The 22847-nt window shown below is 37.0% G+C and overlaps 1 protein-coding gene across 9 annotated transcripts in view; it reads left to right on the top strand.

Annotated features, from left to right (window-relative positions):
* Positions 1 to 22847, top strand: part of CHRM3 (cholinergic receptor muscarinic 3) — a 523502-nt gene that overhangs the window by 159580 nt on the left and 341075 nt on the right. The gene's annotated exons all lie outside the window — the stretch shown is intronic.

Raw genomic sequence — 22847 nt, 5'->3', positions numbered from 1 at the left:
CTTCCCTCTTTTTTAACTGAATTAAGAAACGTCACTGGACAGTTTCGATGTCTTCTGGTTAATATCATATAGATCTGGTGCCAATGTAAGCTTAAACTTTTTACTGAGTTTATGCTTTGCAACAGTTTAATTTTATTATACAGGGTATTTGATGTGCTTCCACTCACAGATGCACCATATTAACAGTTGGTGTATGATATTTACGGTGTTGTGGAAAGAAAATTAAACTCAGTCAGAAGATTTTAATTTCATTTCAGCTCCAGCATTTATCCTCATACTAGTCCCCTAATCCCTAGGCCTCAGTTTCTTCATTTGAAAAATGAAAGGAATCGTTTCTGCTTTACCTAGTTCATAAGATTTCCTTTGAAGGTCAACAGAGGTAATGGATGTGAAATTATTAGCTAACTCTCAAACTCTGTAAAAATAAATGGTGTTGTCTGTGGTCAACTAACAGCACAAGTAGAGAGCTGGAAAAAGTTGTGACCATAATTGTCTCTTCCAATTAATTAATGCAGTCTACTATTTTATATGCTACTTGCCTAAGAGATAAATGATAAAATCCTCATTAATTTTAATTTATGACCCAAATTAATTTTTGGTATATTTGAGAAAATTATGTTTAAATGATATATGAGGAAACACATGTTTCTCACACACCCATGCACACACCAATCCCCACCAACCGTAAGGAATTTCTGCTGCTGCTTCTCTCCATCGTGTTTACTCTTATTAGATTTTGTCTATTAGGTTTTTACACATGAAGGAGAAAGATATATTAGATACTTCTTATGTGTACTTTAGTTTCAAGATACTAAGGAAACAATGTAGGAATTTGGTGAGATTGTAAATATTATTTAAATATAGTATTTAATACATTTGTTAACTGAAATCTTTTTAACGTCTTCTATGACCATTCTCTTTAGCTAGGAGAATACAGCTAGCTTGTTTAAAATGAACAACTGAAAATGTAATCTTAACAAATACATTCAGTAATATTGAGAAAGACTTTTCCACTAAATTTAAACAAGTTATATAACCAGGCTTATGCAATGAAACTGGTTTGCAAATTCTAATTCCAGAAATTAGATATGATTTTCACTAGAAGGGCAGTGGTCTGTTACATGAATAAAATTTTTGCATATAAATGGAACATAAATCTTAATAACAGGTAACATATTCACTGGCTAATATTGTAGCATAGTGCTGAAGTATGCAGGATCTATAGTCAGACTGCCTGAGGTTGCAACCCAGTTCCACCATTTTGTAGCTTTGCAAAGTTGGACAAGTCATTTAATTTCTCTGTGCTTTAGTTTGCACATTTGTAGAATGAGACTAATAAAAAGAGATCTATCTGATTGCATAGGCTTGTTGTATGGATTACATGAGTTAATATGGACAAGTGTTTGGGAGCAGTGTGACACTAAGTTATCAGTCAGTTCCCTGGGGAGTGTGGGATTATCCTGATGAGCACAGATTTTAGAATCAGAAAGCCCTGGGTTCAAAGTCATTTATTAATTGTGAAGTTTTCAAAAACCTCAGTTTCTGAGAAATGAAATGGAAATGATTATGATATAGTCCATACTGCCTTTGTTCAGATGGCTTAACACAGCATCCACACAAGGAATGGCAGCTATCCCCTTTGTCAGGCATTGTAAAGATATAATCACAAATCATTGTATAGTATGATTTTAAAATAATGTAAATCAGAGAACTTCTGAATTTGAAAATGTCCTTGCCACGTGTTATATTTAAAGGACTTTTATAAATGTGCTCAATTATTGATTTATTTTGTTAGATTCGGAATTTCAAAAATGAGTAACAAATACTTAAACAACAAAACGCAAACATAGCTTGAGTATGGAATACTGAAATGACCAAAAAAAGTGGTTTATTAGGCCGATCAAGGAATATCAAATGAATGTTTAATTTATTTTGAATTTTGGACTGTCACCATGTTTAAAATGACTTTTTTTTTTTGCAGGAGAGAAAGAGAGCAAAAAAGAAAGGAGGTATAAATGTAGAAAATGTTTCACAAAGTGATGGGGAGTAAGGGCTTGAACTTTCACTTTCATAATCATGAGTTCTATATCAGACGTACACTTGTTTTTATTATGAATCAACTTAAGATATTGTCCTTTGAGCTGACACTGGACAAAATTCAGTGGTTTTAGTGGGTGACATTTTCCAAATGAGTCATAATTTGTTCCCAAGGTGGAAAGTACTGATAACTTGGGACAATATTTAGAGTCAAGAGCATGAGCCCACGTTTTGTGTCCATCTCTCTGGTTGAGCCAGTTGCTGGGCTGACGTGTATCGCTCAGACCAGAAAGCCAAGTCTTATTCCCTCACTTCTTCCTTATAAACCATCTAAAACAATGACAGCGTTTGGTTTGTCCAACTCTGTCCATCTCTGTGTGCAGAAAGTCTTTCACATATAAATTTAATCTGACTTATCTGACTTGCTTATAATTCAGATTAAAATGTTATCTTTGACTGCTTTGCACACACCCATTTATTCGTCTTCTTGTTTATTTTTGCAATAGCTTCTTCAGCCTTTATAGATTTTTCCCCTGATGAGGACAGTAGTGGTTATGGGGGAAGCTTTTGGGCATAAAGGCTTTGAGGGTGCATTTCTTGGTAAGAATCTACATGCTATGGACATGGGTACAGGCCTGGTTGCTGTGTTGCTGTCCCTCTGTGAGGGCCTGGGTGAGAGATGCCCATGGCACTGATGTGATGCTGTACTGCCCTCCCAGGGCCTGCAGCATGCCATACTTCTAGCCCTTCAATGCAGCCAAGATGCACATTATGAAGTCTCGTATTAGGATTTAGAATGTAATAAAAGGAAAAAACCAAGGTTATGCAGTTGGAATGCCGGCCCTACTGTATTATTAGTCCATTTTCATGCTACTGATAAAGACATACCTGAGACTGGGCAATTTACAAAATAAAGAGGTTTAATGAACTTACAGTTCTATGTGGCTGGGGAGGCCTCACAATCATGGTGGAAAGCAAGGAGGAGCAAGTCACATTTTACATGTAAGGCAGCAGGCACAGAGAGAGCTTGTGCAGGGGAATTCCCCCTTATAGATCCATTAGATCTCTTGAGACTTATTCACTACCATGAGAACAGCATGGGAAAAACCTGCCCCAATGATTCAATTACCTCCCACCAGGTCCCTCCCACAACGTGTGGGAATTTAAGAGGAGATTTTGGTGGGGACACAGCCAAACCATATCACCTACTAAACAGACAGATTTTTGTGGATTTCTACTTATCTTTGTGGTTTTATGGTCATTATATATATTTGTGATGTTTACCTTAACATCACAAATTAAATTATATATGTCTTTAGAAGTATCCTTCTGGCTGGATGCAGTGGCCTATAATCCCAGCACTTTGGGAGGCTGAGATGGGCAGATCACTTGAGGTCAGAAGTTTGAGACCTGCCTGGCCAACATGGTGAAAACCCATCTCTACTAAAAATACCAAAAAAAAAAAAAATAGCCAGGTGTGGTGGCACACACCTGTAATCCCAGCTGCCCGGGAGGCTGAGGCATGAGAATCACTGGAGCCTGTGGGGTGGAGGTTGCAGCGAGTTGAGATCGCACCACTGCACTCCAGCCTAGGCAACAGTGAGAGACTCCATCTAAAAAAAAAAAAAAAAAAAAAAATGGAGTCTCCTTCTGAAGGAGACTGGTTAAGTCCAATATCTGTCTGATACTACTTAAATGAGAATCTCTAAAAACTAAAGCAGAATGACGCATTTCATTCAGTACCACAGGGCCAGATCATGGATCAGACATGGGATATTCAGACCTGAAGTCTAATGTACTTTGGAGACACGAAATAGATGAAATCTTTACTACAGTGGGATTTTGAGAATAGCCCCTAACTTTACATATAACATGGTAAAGGGAAGAGTATAAGCCTAGAAATGGAGGTGTATTCGAGTAGGCTGTATTGTGGGCCAAGCAGAAGGTGAGTCCGTTAAGAGAGCCTGCTCAATGGTGACTGGAAGTAGAATCAATGAGCTGTGAATTTCCCAGAGAGGTTTATGTGACCCTCTCTCACATGTTGGCTGCCAATCTCCTCTGCCTCCTTGCTGACCAAGCCCCACCTAGCAGCAGCAAGCCTTACCTGCTGCCATGATCCCAGGAGCTTCCTTGTGCTTAGATGTACTGTCCGTTAATCAAACTCATGTTCTTCCTTCCAAACTCAGTTTACAGGCATGGCCATCTGTGAAAACTTCCTTGATCTTCCCCTTAAAATTCACTGTTTCTTTTTCTGCTCTTCTGTACTGTGTGCATGCCTATATTATAAATCATGCTTACTTCTTTTGCAATGCTTTGTTGATATACCAACTACCTCACTATGGTGTTAGCTGGTTGAGGGCAGTTCCTGTCTTGTTCATTGTTGTTTTTCCTGGGTCCAGAACTCAACCAATAGTTACTGATAAAATTAATGATTCAAATGATTAATGATACATTTTATCCTTAGATTGCACAATAAATAATTACATTTGGCATGTTACAGAGATTTCTATGAAATGTCTTTCAATATGGATGTTTTCTTAAAATTGTTATTAATATAAATCTGTAAAAAGTATGACCAGAAAAAAATGAAAAGTGGCAAATTTTAACTTACCGTGATGTTTGTATCATTTTAAGTATTTTTAGCAAAAGATAACAGGAGTTTTGAAAATGTGTATCTGACTCTACTAACTACCTTCTTAATTTATCATTAAGCTCTATTGATTGATTGATTGTGTCCCTAGGTGGGCTAGAAAATTTGATATTTAGAACAGCATTTCAACAATGATGAGAAATTTTCTGACCTCATGTTAACTGAAGGTGGAATGACTGCGTTGCTATGAGTTAGTAAGAAAAATATTTTTAAATAGTTCTTAAGGTTTTCTTTTATTACAATAACTATTTTATTTCTTTTGATTGCTTTTGTTCAACATTCCAGGCTTGAATTCATCACCGTTTTTAAAGTATACATATTAAAGCATATTTACATAAATATAAAGCACATACATGCTATATAATTTATATATATACTTCATATGACCAAGGAAGTCCCCTACCATTAGTCATTTGGGAAAGGTGGAAAATGTATATAAGTGTTACCATTCTTTTTTTTTTTTTTTTTTTTTTTTTTGAGAGAGGGAGTTTTGGTTTCACTCCTGTTGCCCAGGCCAGAGTGCAATGGCATGATCTCGGCTCACTGCAACCTCCACCTCCTGGGTTCAAGTGATTCTCCTGCCTCAGCCTCCCAAGTAGCTGGGATTACAGCCATGCACCACCACGCCTGGCTAATTTTGTATTTTTGATAGAGACAGGGTTTCTCCATGTTGGTCAGGCTGGTCTCAAACTCCCAACCTCAGGTAATTCACCCACCTCAGCCTCCCAAAGTGCTGGGATTACAGGAGTGAGCCACTGCACCTGGCCTATGTTATTATTCTTGTAGATTTAAGCTATTTGTTTAAAAATAGAGCAAAAAATAACTGAACCAAAAAAAAGGGCCTCTGTGTCAATAAATGAGTAGCTATACATCACTCAGAGGAGGACTTAAACTTGTTTGATTTAAATGTTTCTTCTTGAATTGTATGATTTTAACTGAAATTTTATCATACAATTGTAACATGAAAGATCATTAAGTCCACTAAAACAGTGTTTTAACACATGACACCCATCTTTGTTGCTTGCTGTAGACCAATTGTATACAGTGAAGTCAAACATGGGCTAATGAGGTAGAGTTATAAGTAGCACAAATTATGTCAAGCCACTCAGATTTCACAGATGGCTGTAGATAGGTAACTGTAAAGCATTAAGCTAATAAAGACAATTTTTAAGAGAAGAAAATAGGTGATAGGTTACTCCAGTTTTCAGCACATAAGCTATTGTAGATTAACATCCATCAGTCAAAAAGGGGTGATGTTTGAATGAATCATATATACCATATCAAGAGTATTCATCCAGTTGTGTAACCAGAAATATAATGGAATAATGTAGGTATTATCACATTATTAAAGCTTTGATATGCTCAAGTAACTATGGCAATACAGCAATAATAATTACTATTGAATGAAATATGGCTATTTCTTTCAATATATATGTATTTAATATATGATATATATTTATTATATTATGATATATATCATCCATTTCTGATGTGTATAGATGATATATATCGTATATTATATATGTATAGATGATATGTATCATATTTTATATATGTAAAGATGATGTATATCATACTTTATATAAATATATATATTTTATATATATATATATATATATAAACGATAAGCTCACTGCAGCCTCAACCTTTTGGGCACAAGTGATCTTTTCACCCCAGTCTCCCAAATAGCTGGGACTACAGGCTCATGCTCCACACCTGACTAATATGATTATTATTATAATTATTATTATTTTTATAGAGACGGGGTTTCACTTAATTGCCCCGGCTGGTCTCCATTTCTTGGGCTCAAGAGATCCTCCCTTCTTGGCATCCCAAGGTTTTGGGATTGCAGGTGTGAGCCACCACACCCTACCTGGAAGAAATATTTTTTATTGTTTCAAAAGCTAATACCTGACAAAATACCTGCTTGTTTCCTGATACCTTTATGAGTCTCCATTTTATGCATTTGAAGATGAACATTTCTGGATTACTATTTTCTAACTTTCTTTTTAATGAAAAGACTTCCAGTTTTATGTTGAAATTTGATCATAACAATAATGGCCACCATACCCTCAGCTAGTAACTGGAGGGAGTTCCTAGCCACATTGTCTCTCAATCGTTGCAAGTCTGCAAGGACTCCATTATCATCTTCCATTTACAAACGGGGAGATGTATACTGTTCTGTGTACACTACTGATTGACATATGTGTATAACCTAAATTTGGAAGAATGATTTCCAAAGACTTTGTAAGGAAGTCAGCCTCACCACTATAGGACAGACACATAAATTTGGAGGCATATAATATTTTCATGTGGGGAAATAGAGAACTAATTTTATTTTTGAAAATAAAATTAATTTGGAAAATATGCTTCAGGTTAACCCTTGCTAATTTAATATTCTGGAGAGTAAATAGCTTCTAAACTCATAATTAAAGATTTCCCCTACTATGCTTCCGTGGGAACCAATATGCATACAAATGAGAATCTATATCTATTTGGAGACACATTCTCAGTTAGGATACAAGCAGGAGACTTTCAGGAGAATGCATTATCCATTTTTAAGATTGAAAATTTTGTTCATAAAAATCAAATAATATCATTTAACATGTTTTCTTGTGTCTTGTTTCTTTCACTTGAATGATTGATGTAAATGCCGTGAAATCAATGGACATGTCCTGTAATTGATTGATTCCCTACAGTGGGGACTAGGATTCTTGGTCTCAGCAAGTGTCTTTTCTATCCCATCCCACTCCCATCAAAATGCTTTCACATGAACTATCTCTTTTCAGTTTAATTAGTTGAAAATAATTTTGCTGATTTATCTCATATTTTGCTTCTTTCTATGATGGAGATATAATTACTGGTGTTCTATTGTCCCTTTAGATATCCCCTCAACTATGTTATTTATCCCAACAAGGAAAATTTAAATGTAAGGGCAAACAAGCCTAGGAAAGGGAGCTACTTTTGAAGTAGTGGTTTCCACATCTGTTTTTTGAAGCAGAGTCTCACTCTGTCGCCCAGGCTAGAGTGCAGTGGCATGATCTCGGTTCAGTACAACCTCAACCTTTCAGGTTTAAGTGAACTCTCGTTCCTCAGCCCCTTAAAGAGCTGGGATTACAGGCATGTGCCACTACACCTGGCTAATTTTTTTATTTGTAGTAAAGACAGGTTTCACCATGTTGGCCAGTCTGGTCTCGAACGCCTGGCCTCAAGTGATCCTCCCACCTTTGCCTCCCAAAGTACTGGGATAACATCTATTTTTTAATAAAGAAGATAATTGTGATGTTGTGAAGTCATTTGAAATTCAAACAGATTAAATTATCTGAAAAGAAAGTCATGTTGTAAATGAGTTTAGTTTAAATATTTGAAGCCAGAGAATTCAGGTATTCTATTTATTCGTTCAGCAAATATTTAGTGACCTCCTATGGTATAGCAGGCCCTGGGACTACAAACTATAGACAAAGTGCCTGTCCTTACAGAATTTACATTTCTAGGTAGCTGTTAGAGGTGGGTAGGGGCAGGATGTGTGGAAAGGCATAGAATGTGTGTGTATGTGTGTGTGTGCACACGCACGCAGGCATGCAGAAAAAGAGTGATCATTAAATATATGTATACACAAAAAGTAATAAATTTATTTTAAATGAAAGCAGCTCCTTTTTTATAGCAAAATTGCATTCAACTTTTCTAAAGCATAGTTTGAGATTACAAAATTTGACATTTTTACTCACTAAAACATCATATTTTGATCATTACTAAAAATGAAGTTTTTGATAAAATACCTATTGTGATTTTAAATTGGTTCATGTATTTCTTTTTTTTTTTTTTTTTTGAGATGGAGTCTCACTCTGTTGCCCAGGCTGGAGTGCAGTGGTGCAATCTTGGCTTACTGCAACCTCCACCTACCAGGTTCAAGCAATTCTCCTGCCTCAGCCTCCCGAGTAGTTGGGACTACAGGCGCGTGCCACCATGCCCAGCTAATTTTTATATTTTTATTAGAGACGGGGTTTCACCATATTGGCCAGGCTGGTCTCAAACTCCTGACCTTATGATCCTCCCGCCTTGGCCTCCCAAAGTGCTGGGATTACAGGCGTAAGCCACTGCTCCCAGCCCTGGTTTATGTATTTCTAATCACTTTTTAAATCATTCTGAAATATTTGTAGGTGTTGTAGAATCTAAAGGAAAAATCCTCAAGATTATTTTGTACATCATCAGATCACACTGAAGAGTGGTTATGAGGGATGATGGGGGCCAGAAACTGTGAGCACTCTGAGACCTAAAGGGGAAAAAATTGTTGCCCTTTCACCAAAGGAAGAAAAGCAACTCCCAGTTTTTTGGTTCTTTGATTAAAGTTTAAGTCTTCTCTGTGCTGAAACATGGAGTCACATGGAAGTGTTCAGCTTTTATTATTTAATCACATGGAAGTTTGGTTGTGGAACTACAGTCATTGATTCATAAACATTACCGTATTAGAAATAATATGGGATGTGCACTTGAGACCTTGTGACAAAATGAGGTAGAAGGTGGGACTCTGCTTCAGAGGCAGGGCTCAGACACCAGAACAATGAGGACTTGCTAAAACAGGAATGGGGCAGAAGCAGCTTTCCATAAGGCACGCCTACCAGTGTGCTGTGTCAGTTTACCGTTACCACGGCAATGGTTACTGCCTCTTTCCATGGCAATGACTGGCAATCCAGAAGTTAGTACCCATTTCTTAGGAATTTGTGCATTAACTGCCCCTTAATCTGCATGCAATTAAAAGTAGGTATAAATATGATTAAAGAACTGCCCTGAACTATGCCTATGGGGTAGCCCTACTCTGCAGGAGCAGTCACAAAGCTGTAATGCTGCCTCTTCAACAAAGCTGTTTTCCTCTACCCTACCACCAGCTTGCCCTTGAATTCTTTCCTGGGTGAAGCCAAAAACCCTCATGTGCTAAGCTCCAAGTTGGAGCTCACCTGTCCTGCATCAAAAGGAACAGTTCAAAAATTGGAAAAGCTGTCAGTCATGCACTGTGCTGAGACGGTTTTCCAACTAGAAAGTAAATCAATCATTTTTAGTGATCTTTGGAGGCAATATAGTGATCTCTTTATTAAGCTCAGCCAGTAAATAGATATCAAACTCTGTTTACTACGTTGCAGTGATAGACAAAGTAGTCGATTCTTGCTGGAGGAAATGAGAAACGTTAACTACGCATGTACCTTTAAAAATATTTCCTTTTCTTTCCATGAAGCACAGATTCATGTTTGAAAACTTTTTACTGTTAGGTTCTCTGAATACATGATTTTGGTGGCTTTCCCAAATCAAGATTATTCAATTTTCATGCCATTGATGTAAAAATCAATGCTTAATACACACGTGAGCCACAGAATATTTTTGGAGTCATTCCTGACAATTTATGTCCCATTTTAGCTTTTAAAAAAAATAGATTCAAAAAATAATGTAGTCAAATGATATTCTCTCATGGTTTTTTTGACAATGGGACAACACAGTGTTGAGGTAGAGAAACACAAGTAGTGTCTCAAGATTAAGTTGCCCTTTTTTTCCACTACTTCACATGGAAAGCAAATATAAAAAGATGTTTGCCAAAGTGAAAATTGTTGACAAGAATTGTTGGGTTTCTACCCAAAGTACTAACAACCTGCAAAATGTAGCACACTAAAAATAGAGTAATTAAAGCTCCAGTTCGATTCTGATACTTCTAATACTAATCCTGTTAAAGTACATTAGACAGATTATTGTAATGACAGGGGCCTCCTCAAGTTAGGAATACATCCACAGCTTCCACATAGAGGAGGCACATAAAATAAGTTGCAAGACAGAAATGGTAAAAATGTATGACAAGAAGAAACCACTATTTATAAAGAGTTCCAATTGTTAGTTCATTTCAGCTTTATTATTAATTCTCCCTAGGAGAGTCACACAAAGCAGCATACATAGAAGAAAGCAAATGCATGTTCGTTGAATGGAGTTGAGTTGAATTGAATGATGCTTCTACGTATTTATTTTTGGGGACATTAGTTACAAGCTTAGAATAAATAAATAATTTTTTTTAAAATTTTAAATAGTAACTGGATCTTGGACTTTAATTTCATTCTTTCATTCATGCATGGGGCCAAGAGACCCTCCAGGGCTCTGCTGAGAAGTGTAAAAGCCTACTTAAGTAGGCCAGAGAGCGATCTTCTTTTGCTCTGAATCTGTTTGCCTGTGAAGTTGATCAAGGCAACGCGATTGCATTGCTCCTGACACCTCTACTTCTGTGCTCAGCTGGCTGCTGAATAAAACTAATCTTTACATCTGAGTTCTCTGTCAGTGTGGTTCAAACCTCCTTTAAAACTGTCTTCTTTGCCTTGCCATGACTACTATGTGGCTCTGAGGTTTTCTACTTCAACTATGGCAATAAATATTTTAATGGTCTCTCTGACCATCATTACTGCCTTCTGGTAATCATTCCCCTTGGCATTGGAAACTACTCTAACACACCTCTGAGTATTTTATTCTCTGTGTAAATGTCTCTCCCTTTGCCTCAAGATTAAAATCCAGACACTTATTTTATTTTATAAGCTTCAGCATACATGTGCAGGATGTGCAGGTTTGTGTTACATGGGTAAATGTGTGGCATGGTGCTTTGCTGCACCTGTCAACCAATCACCTAGGTATTAATCCTGGCATGCATTAGCACTTTTCTCTATTGTTCTCCCCCACCGCTCCACCCTCCCCCAACAGGACCCAATGTGTGTTGTTCCCCTCCCTGTGTCCACGTGTTCTCATTGTTCAGCTCCCACTTATAAGTGAGAACACGTGGTGTTTGGTTTTCTGTTCCTGAATTAGTTTGCTGACGATAATGGCTTCCAGCTTCATCATGTCCCTGCAAAGGACATGATTTGTTGTTTGTTAGGGCTGCATAGTATTCCATGGTGCATATGTACCACATTTTCTTTATCCAGTCTATCATTGATGAGTACTTGGGTTGATTCCATGTCTTTGCTATTGTGAATAGTGCTGCAAAGAACCTACATGTGCATGTATCTTTATAATAGAATGATTTATATTGCTTTGGGTTATATACCCACTGATGGGATTGCTGAGTCAAATGATATTTCCAGTTCTTAATCTCTGAGGAATCACCAGATGTCTTCCACAATGGTTTAACTACTTTACATTCCCACCAACAGTGTAAAAGCATTCCTATTTCTCTGCAACCTCACAAGCATCTCTTGTTTCTTGACTTTTTAATAATTGTCATTCTGACTGGCATAGAATGGTATCTCATTGTGGTTTTGATTTGCATTTCTCTAATGATCAGTGATGTGTTTTTTTCATATGGTTGTTGGCTGCATGTATGTCTTCTTTTGAGAAGTGTCTGTTCATGTCCTTTGTCCACTTTTTAATGGGATTGTTTTTTGTAAGTTTGCTTAAGTTCCTTGTAGATTCTGGATATTAGACTTTTGTCAGATGGATAGATTGCAAAAAGTCCAGACACATTCTGAATGGGAATAAAAAACTTTCCAATATCTGATTTCAAGAAATTCTCCAAACTCATATCCAGCGACACTCTTGTATTCACCTAACATACACCTTGTGTTTAAAATTGAATCTCGCATTTCAGCTTAACCTTGACCATATAAAACACATTTTCCCTAATTGCTTACTTTCATTCAAGAATATTTAATTGAATGCCAACAACTGACAGCCGGAACTTGGGCAGCATCCTCCACAGTCAAACGTTCTAAGCTCTTTTGTGTGACTGGGCTGGCCCATGTTCTCTTTTCCTAGAATGCCTTTCCCTCTCTACCTGGAAACTGTCTACTCATCCTTTAATATACAGGTCAAAAGTTTTTGCCTTATGTAAGAATTATGAGTCACCTGAGTCAACTTCTTGCTTTATTTACTAAGATTTAGCAAATAAAACTGAAATCATCTACTTTATGTTTATTCTCCTGTCCCTAACTGGTCTCTGAGCTCCTCTTGCGTATGTATTGCTGATTTTCCTTTGTTACCCTAGATAGAGGCTTTCACAGGAAGGGCACCTGGAGGATACTCCATAAATATGGACTAAGTGAATTTTTGTGCCCAAAAACATCTAGGGTATCTGCCAGTCCTTTTCCACCAATATGCACTTCCTTAACCACTGACATAAGCTTTTGCTAGACTTGTAATAAGTATAACACAAATGTTTTGCACAACAGCCATCTCATCACTTTCCCTTTCACTTCCTTTCTGTAAGTCTATGAGTCTTATAAACTGTGAAAAGGTCATACTAGCAAAGCAGGCTGTCTCTATTATTCACAGTCTATAGGAGCTTTTGGTAACCGGTTGATGCTGTGAGCCTGAGTCGGGATCATATTTCTTGGGTTCATCAGTTTATTTGTCCAATCTGAGAATCTCTACAGTGTACTTCCTAAAAGTATGTTCTGACATGCCCTTGAGTGCTTACTTAAATCCTTGTGTTTAAAATTGAATCTCTCATTTCAGCTTAACCTTGACCATATAAAACACATTTTCCCTAATTGCTTCATTTCAGTCAAGAATATTTAATCGAATGCCAACAACTGACAGTTCAACCACTACATCAAACTTTAAACCCAAATTTGGAGGGGCTAATTTTTAAAATATCAAATGTGCCTCATAAGATTTCAGGGAAAGTTAGGACGAATTTCAAGAGAGAGCCTGATGATGGCATTAACCTCAAAACTAAGACATTATTGTTAGTTGCGAGAAGCTGGCCAATATTTCTTGTACCTGAATTGATTAAATTGTTACATTTTGTTAGATGATGGTGACAACCTACAACTTGTTAAGGATACATAGTGTGTTAATTGTATAACTCCACATGTACATAACACTATACCACTGGAGTTATGGAATTAATGCCCTGTCCAGGATCTTACCCTTCTTGTTATCGCAGGACCCAATTCTTGCACAATTGATCATTTCCAAGGTGTTATCAAAATTAACCTTTAAGGTGAAAGAATACATTGTATGGCTATTGTCCATTTATTTTGGCATTGACCGCAGTGGATGTCACATTGCAATTTTTCAAATAAAATTCAGAGTGATAGATGGACTAACTACATACCACTTATTCATAATAAAATATACAAATGATGAAGTATGGCATTTTGTGTGCAAAATTATCTGGGGCAAAAAATATATGTGTGTAAAACACAGGAAAAAGTATTGAGAAATTTGTATTTGATAAGTATTTTTAAATACAACTATTTAGGCAAATTAATTAGAAAATATATCAATACTTTCAGATTCTCAGTAACTTTACAATAATGTTAGGAAATTAAGTGAAATATTGTTAAAGTATTTTTGCTACATCTTTCTTTAGTGTCTTCAGCTGTTTTATTGCAACTCATATGCTGATGTTTTTTAATGATATTTCTTTTTATGGTCATTAATTTTTCCATATGTTGTAATCTTAAAAATACAAAAAATGCAAAAACAATACAAAATACGTATAATCTCACCACTGAAAAACTCCAAAGTAATTCTTACAAATATTTTTATACTTTAGACTTAGGTAATTTATATATTTGCACAAATGTGTGATCACATTCCTCATACCTCTTCATAGTATAACAATACGTTCCCGTTTTTATATTTCTCTAAATATTATTCTAAAATATACTTCCATGGATACGTAACATTGTATCGTATGAATGTACCAAAATTTATTTATCCCATATTTAGTTTCTTTTCATTCATTCTGTATTGCAACTTTAAATATATATGTGTGTATATATATATGTGTGTGTGTATGTATATATATCCTTGCATGTAAATCTTTGACTGTGTCTGGGTCCATTTTCCCCATATGTCAGCTCCATCCGTGACCCCTAAAATTCAGATTCCACACAACAAGGATGACATCTTTACTTGAATGCCTAACAAGTAGCTCTAAATTAACATGTCCAAAACAGAACTCTAGGTTTTCCCACACCTCCCCCAAACTTGTTTCTCCCCCATCTGTCTCATCTCCCTTTCCCAGGCTTCACTCCTTCCCCAGATCTAGGCAAAAGCATAGGTGTTATTTTCCTCCTTTCTTCATTCCCCACATTCAGTTCCTTAGTCGGTTTTATTGAATCAGTCTCAGAACACATCCCACATCTGCCTCCTTCTTTGTGACTCTGCAGGCACCATCTGGTTCATCTCAACTTGCCCGGACCAGTGTAGGTAGTAACCTTTCACCTGTTTTCCACAGGACCACTCTTGTGCTGTCCTTAATCAGTTATCTGCAGAGTCATGATGTGATTGTCCAAGACAAGAAATTCAGTTAACGTCACATGACATTAACGTAACATAACACTCCTTTGCTTAAAATCCTACGGGGGCTTTCAAAATACCTTAATAAAATCTATACTCTCATTTGTGGCTTGCGGAGCCCTGTATGGCCATTGCCCAGAAGTTCCCCTTCATCTCCTCTCACCTTCCTCTTTCACTACATATGTAATCTACCAGACTGCCTTCTCCTGGTCCTCGTGGGCTGAGATGCTATTTTCTCAGATTATGGTTGCCTCCTGTTTTTTATTCAAGATTCACTGGAAGTTCCATCTCCTCTTAGCAGCTTCCTGCCTATTGAGTATGAAATGAGCACCCTCATCATTCTTAAACAGAGCTTTACATTTTCTTCTCTTCATAAAGAATATTATATATTAAGAATAGATAATAGTAATAGTATCTATTAATAGATACTATCAATATCTATAACAGATAATCAAAAGATTGTTAATATTAATACCATCTATTAATAGATAATATTACTGATAATTAATAATTGTTTATCATATATTGCCTCATTAGCATGTAAACTCTATGAAAAGTAGAGAAAATACCTGGACTCTTGTTCACTTTCTTCTCAGAACCTAGAAATGTCCTTATCACATAGTAGACACTAAATATTTACTAAATGAACAAATATATCCTTGAAGATTTACTAGTATAAATGGTGTAAACAGAATTTCTTGGTGAAGAAAAATTTTTAGTTTTTTGCCTTATAATTTACCATCTCCATCCTTCCAAGATACCAATTTTCTTTCCCATCGTCCATTGTACGGGAGGGCCAAGGTTGCTGCACCTGCTGGCCAACCTTGCATACATAAATTTTGTTTTGACGGTTCAGGATACAATGTTTGACAATTGTTTTAATTGTCGTGTTGGCATCTACTAATGAGGCTAAAACATTTTGAAATTTAAGACATCTTTCTCGACAGCAACCACAGTCATTTCTGATCAGTCCGTGCAGGCCATGTGTACCTGATGACTTCTGAAACAACGGGGAAGGGGAAGGGAGGCATGTGTTCGAGACAGTACCCAGTTATCTGTGTTTACACTTCAGTATTCGCACATTTCGAGTCATGTGATCCCTCATAACAACTTTACAAAATGGATAAGAGATATTATCCCCCTTTTTTCAGATAAAGAGCTGGCTTCTGAAAGGTTATGCATCGTGGAGCTAATAAGTTATAGAACTGAAATCTACACTCGTGGCTGGTGGATGCCAAAGCCCAAACTGTTAACACTTCACCATAAAAATAAAAGGATTGTCTCTATCAATTTCTATCGTTCAAACTTCCTGAGACTTAATGATAAAGTTTTCATGTATTTCCTGGATAGTAGTGTTCTATTTAGATGATGATGATTATTATTATTTTTAAAGCGTTGGGCCAGGCGTGGTGGCTCACGCCCATAATCCCAGCGCTTTGGGAGGCCAAGGCAGGTAGATCATGAGGTCAGGAGTTTGACACCAGCCTTGTCAACATAGTGAAACCCCATCTCTACTAAAAATACAAAAATTAGCTGGGCGTGTTGGCTGACGCCAGTAATCCCAGCTACTGGGGAGGCTGAGGCAGGAGAATCACTTGAAACTGGAAGGTGGAGGTTACAGTGAGCTGAGGTCGTGCCACTGCACTCCAGCCTGGGCAAAAGAGTGAAACTCTGTCTCCAAAAAAAAAAAAAAAAAAGGTGTTATTCATTTTAGACAGGACTTATGTTTTTCACCATGTAAAGAAAAATGTTACATGTAACGAAATGGAATAAACTGAAATTCATCACGTATATAGGCAAAGAAACAGTACACTGCTGTTGGAAGTTTCAACAAACCTTTTATTTATGCCATTAATATAATCATTATTATAATTCACACAGATGGGATTTATATTGTCCTCTAGAAATGTTTACAGCTTCAGAGGTTTCACTGCCTTCTCAAGAAGAACAATGTTTTCTTTATTCTGAAGTTGATGTAGGGCAACAAGGAAAGAGACCACCAAGAGATACATCCAGGTGCACATTTTTTTCTCTTAGTTTATATAATCAAAATTTATTTGTTTCTAAGAATAAGGAGATCATCACAGAAATGTTTTACCCCAAGTCAGGAAGACAAGGTCAGCTCAGAGTGGGCATAAAATTGCTTAAAGCGTCTCAGATAGCTAATGTAATAGTGATTTATCAGAATGTCCCTAAAATGACCAATATTTGGGAACAGTAAGAATGGCTAAAGCTTAAAAAAAATGTAAAAGAGGCTTGAGTTACCTTTCTACCCGTTCTCCAAATATATGATATTTTCATTGTTGCTATTTTTAAATCTAAAAGATTTTTCAATAATCATGAAGAATTCCAAATAGGTTCACAGAATCTAGATTTTTTTTGTTTGTACTACAGCAGCGATTTGTTTCAAGAGAAGGAGACAAAATTTCAATGGAAAAGTTGTGCTTTGTGAATTGAGTTAAAGAGATGTGGGTGTAATGAACCAAGGGGTCTCTGTATTTATGGTTACTCTGCAGAGGTCAGTACTCACCTGACGAGAGGCTATTTGTAGGAAGCTAATTTAGAGTAGAAACAAATAGTTGTGAAAAATGAGGAAATCCTGCTGGGAAAAAAAATTGTGGCAGGATCACATGAAATAGGAGTTTTGGAGTAATTTACTATTCTAGGAAATCCAGCAGCTGGTTTGTCTAAAGAGTTCCTCTTTTTCATGAACACTGGAATAAGGACAGGAAATGGTTCAAAAGCATGCTGCCTTTCCTGTAACAGATTTCTGTAAAAATTTAATAGCAAAAAATAATTTTTAGAAGCTCAAGATTTTGATATTTCAGAGATTCTTTAATGAGACAATGTGTGTATTTCTAACTTTGGTTACTTAGAAGTTTTGGTAGAATGAAGAATTTTGAATAAAGATAAGAGGAAACAAATTTCTGTTTATGTCATTCATGAAACATGTACTGTATTGAATTCAAAACTTAGTTTTACAGAGTAATGAAGATTTTTATCTAAGCATTGAGAAAATAATAAACCTAATATAAAGTAGAACATATATTACATTTTGTAAAACTGCATTTAATTCTTCCAAATAAGGAAATCGAGGAACTGATGCAAATAAGAGATAAGATATCCAAAAGATAAGAGAACTGGAATGGAAAAAGTAAGCATGCTTAAATCACGCAATTTAAAATTATATCTAGAGGGAGCCTGGAAGAATATTTTAATGGAGTTAATTACCTGCGTGAGGATTATCTTTTGTATTTTAATTATCCCAATATATTTAAATGTAATCTCTTTATTAAGTATCACAGAGAAAAACATTTCTATTTTTCTGGGTACAGAGAAACTAATTATTCCATTCAAAATATTACCTAAGGGTTTAAAACTATTTTCCTGTCTCGTGGTTATTAATAGAACCATATATCTTAACCACTGCAACTAACTATAGTTTTTAGGTAACAAATTGTATTTTTCATTGGAATTTTTGCCTTTTTCTTACCCCACAGTCATTAAGGAGACACAGCTAGGAAAAAGTATGTGAAAACACTTTTAAGGGTATACACTATTCAGATAAGATTCTCCTTGATCCTAAATTGCACTTGAAGTTTGGAGGGAAAAAATAATAAAATGCCATGTACTTATTTCCTATTGCTACTCTAATAAAAGACCACAAACTTGGTGGCTTAGAATGGCAGAAATTTATTCTAACAGATATGGAGGGCAGAGGCCAAAATCAAGCTTTTAACAGGGCTGTGCTGTCCCCGGAGGCTCCAGGGGAGAATCCTTTCCTTGCCTCTTCCCGCTTCTGGTGGTTGTGGCGCTCCTTGGCTCCTGACTGTGTCACTCCAGTCTCCGCCTCCATATTCAATATTGCCTTCTCCTCTATGGGGCGAGGTCAGATCTCCCTCTTATGAGAATAGACGTGATGACCATCAGGGACCACTTGGATAATTCGGGATAATCTCCCCACCTCAAGATCCTTAGTTAATTACATCTGCAAAGACCCTTTTTCCAAATAAGGTTAACATTTATAGATTCTAGGGATTAGGATCCTGGATGGGCCCTAGTAATTAGGACCATGATTCATCCTACTACGTGCAGCAACATATAGTATCTGATTCTCAAGTAGCTTTAAATCTACTGCAGTATGAGGACTATATTGGAATGTAGGTGCTAACTAGAGTTAAATATAATCAAAGTTGCTGTGACTGTAATAGTGCAGGAGGGAAGGTATTTTGGGTGAAAATAATGGCTCTTTACCCCAGATGCTTCATCTGGTCTCAATTATTGAAGTCATACTATGAAACTGTGTTGTTCTGTGCTAATTAAACATAGGAATTGATTTTTAAATGTTTCGGCAAAAATAGATTTCTTTTATTAGGAATTTATTTTGTAAGATTTATTGACATATTTTACTTAAATTGTCCTTGTGATGTATATTGGAAGCAGTTTAGAATAATTGCATTTAGTCTTTTTAAAAGTTTCACAATTAGATGAATAATTCTCTTTGTTTTGTTTCTGGTTATAATTTTCTTCACCTTCAGGCAATTTGTTAACATGGTGAAGTAATTAAGAAAATAAAATAACAGCTCTGATCTGGTCTTGTTTTATATCACTTCCAATAGAGAAAATGATATATGTTAATATATGTTAAAACACCACATGAGAAACATGAGCAAAACAATTTTCATTGAAAGCGTCTTTTTTTTTTTTTGAGACAGGTCTCCCACTTAGTTGCCCAATCTGGAGTGCAGTCGTGTGATCATGGCTCACTGCAGCCTTGAGCTTCTGGGCTCAATTGATCCTCCTACCTCAGCCTCCAGAGTAACTGGGACTACAGGCATGTGCCATGATGCCTGGCTGTATTTTTTTTTTTAAGTATAGACAGGGCTTGCTATACTGCCCAGGCTGGTTTCAAACTCCTAGGCTTAAGCAATTCTCCCGCCCTCTCTCCTAGAGTGCTGGGATTACAGGTGTGAGCCATCACGCCCAGCCTCCAAGCATCCTTAATTTTGATGCAGCAGCATGTCTGCAAGAGCAGACCAAGCTATAGATATTAATGTGAATCCGGAGATTATGTCATTGTATCTGTTATTACGTTAACCAGTTTAAGTGAATTACCAATGTCCAGCAAGACATTACTCACTTTGGAATGCATTCCACTGGCAATTTATCATGATAATAGGAGGTAGCAAAGGCATATTAGTTCCTTAAGTGGCAGCAATTATACCTGCTAATGGAAAGGGAAAATGTTGTTATTAAAACACATTATATCTTTTGTATCAGAGTTATTCAGCTTTCCTAGATGTCTAGTTTTAGTTCCTTTTGATTCAAGCTCTTCTGTGTATGTTTATTTCCTTTCAAGAATCATTGAGACACAGGTTAATTATTTAATTTTTATCTTATATTGCTGTCAAATGCTTTGGGTCATTAATTCTCTAAGAAATGTGAAGAATTCTACACATATAAGTTTGGAGGGAATTTTGAGGCATATTCTTTGACTCAATTTTCATGGGGAAATGTTTCTAGTTCAGTATTGAGGTTTAGGCCCTCCAGCACTACCACGCAGAGCTGATGCGGACAAAGTTGGCTTTCTCCTGGTTACAAATACAATTCCTTTCACTGATCACAAATACATATTAATATGATGTGTCTGGGTGCCAGTGTGTTCAAAATGATAAATTCATAAATTCTTTGCAGAAATTTACCAAATTAGTTTAGAGTTAAATTATTTGGATCTGGATCTTTATTTCATAATGACCAGAATTGCTTATTCTAAGAAAACCATCATTGTGTTTGAAGGATTGAATGGAGCAATCATAGATTTTATAAGTATCTCAAGAACTTAATACAATTTTATGATTGCTCTTTCCAAACCATAAACAAAATTGCAATTACCCTATTGAAAATGTTTAAGAATTACTGTTATGGGCTGTTTAACCTATCTATTAACCTATCTAGAACCTCATTAAAACTGGTAAGCCGGTGCAGTGGCATGCACCTGAATGTCCCAGCTATGGAGGCTGAGGCGGGAGGATCACTTGAGCCCAGGGGTTCAAGTCCAGTCTGGGCAACACAGTAAGACCTCATCTGAAAAAAAAAAAAGCACAAATCCAAACACTGGTAAGCTCTCCTTGGGCACCTGATTTCTAATTTCAGAAAACAACTTGATAAAATCCTGTGTGAAGCAGTTAACATTTTCTTTCTCAATATGCTGGATACATTACTTCCCAGAATGATAGATGCATTTTTTTCTCAATACAACAATATGGTAGATATGCAGGTTAAAAAAACACATTTATTTTGACTGTAACCTACTGGTTTTAGGTAACAACTTATAGAATTTATCTTGAAGCAATAATTAAAACAGTGCCTCAGGTACTCCTCATTCTCTGGGGAAAGGATTGGTCTGAAACCACCTTCTACCCCTACAGGTCAAAATTATATATCGGTGTGTGAAGGTGAGTGTGTGGCTTCCATTATGTCCTGAAGCATGGAGAGCACATTATTGGGCAAGAGGGCCTTCTGGCTGTTTCCTTTGGGCTCCAGGATGCTGCCTTTCCCCATTTCCCTGCACTTGCCTGGTTTGTGTTGAAGACTGAGACCTGGCTTTGTGGTAACATAGAGACTGCTCTGTTTGGGCATGGTTGGAACTTGGTTGGTGGCTTTCTCTGGCTGCCTCCACCTCTCTGGTTCCTGCTGGTGGGTTCTCTCTAGGCCCCAATAAGGTCTGCACTTTGTCCCATTTGGCTCCTACTAGGCTCTTCTCTGAAGGCCTCCTCTGGCTAGTCTCCTGGCAGCCTGTCAGACACTTCAGAGCCTGTTTCCACCTCACAGCAACTGAGGGAGGTCCAGGAAGTGCCGGCTGCAGAGTGACCCCCACTCAGCCTCCTGGACAGCCAGGTTCAGTTTCATATGGTGGCTATCCTCCAGGCTGGTGTGGGTAGCCTCTTTCTAGAGTCCTGAGTGGAGAAGGAGGACAAAGGCCCAGTAATATGGTTTGGCTGTGTCCCCATTCAACTCTCATCTTGAATTGTAGCTGTTATAATTCCCACCTGTTATGGGAGGGACCTGGCGGGAAATAATTGAATCATGGGAGTGGTTTCCCCCATACTATTCTTGTCTTAGTGAATACGTTTCATGAGATCTGATTGTCTTATAAGGGGAGACCCTTTTCGCTTGCCTCTCATTCTCTCTTGTCTGCCACCATGGAAGACATGCCTTTCGTCTTCCACCATGACTGTGAGGCCTTCCCAGCCACGTGGAACTATGAGTCTATTAAACTTCTTTTTCTTTATAAATTACCCAGTCTTGGGTATGCCTTGATCAGCAGTGTGAAAACAGACTAATACACCCAGCTTTGCTTTACTGATTCCCTCTGCTTCACCCTACCTTCCCATCCCAGGGACAATGTGAATAGAAGAAAAAATTAGACATATATCCTCTTACCCTCAGCCTCCTCTGCTCTTTTTCCTCAGCCTCCTCTCTTCTTCCATCATCCATTCTCCAGGACCCACAAAAGGGCAGCTTTTCCTAGATCCTGTACTGCCTCTGGATGCAAGCGTGATAAATAATCCCCAAGGAAGAACAGGGACAAGGTCTCTACTCACTGAGAGAACTCTGGGCTGTGACCCACCTGCTTAATTAACTCTTGATAAAGTAGATGACAACAACTGGAATTCAGCAAATCCTTTATATATAATGCCTACCTCTCAATATATCTTTCTAAACATAATCAAGTTTTCTAGTTTGTTGTTATTTTTTTCCCACTTTCTGCCCTTAGAAGAAAGAGAAAGGTAGTGTTGGGACAGAATTAAAGGAGGAAAAGTGGAATCCATTGCTTTAATACTTTTACAATCGCATTATCCCTAATATTTAAATATTTATGTGATAAGTG

The sequence above is a fragment of the Pan paniscus genome, chromosome 1, assembly GCF_029289425.2.
Source record: "Pan paniscus chromosome 1, NHGRI_mPanPan1-v2.0_pri, whole genome shotgun sequence".
NCBI classification, from domain to species: Eukaryota; Metazoa; Chordata; class Mammalia; order Primates; family Hominidae; genus Pan; species Pan paniscus.
Note: the sequence above shows the minus strand (reverse complement) of the source record. Positions and strands in the feature narration are given on the sequence as shown.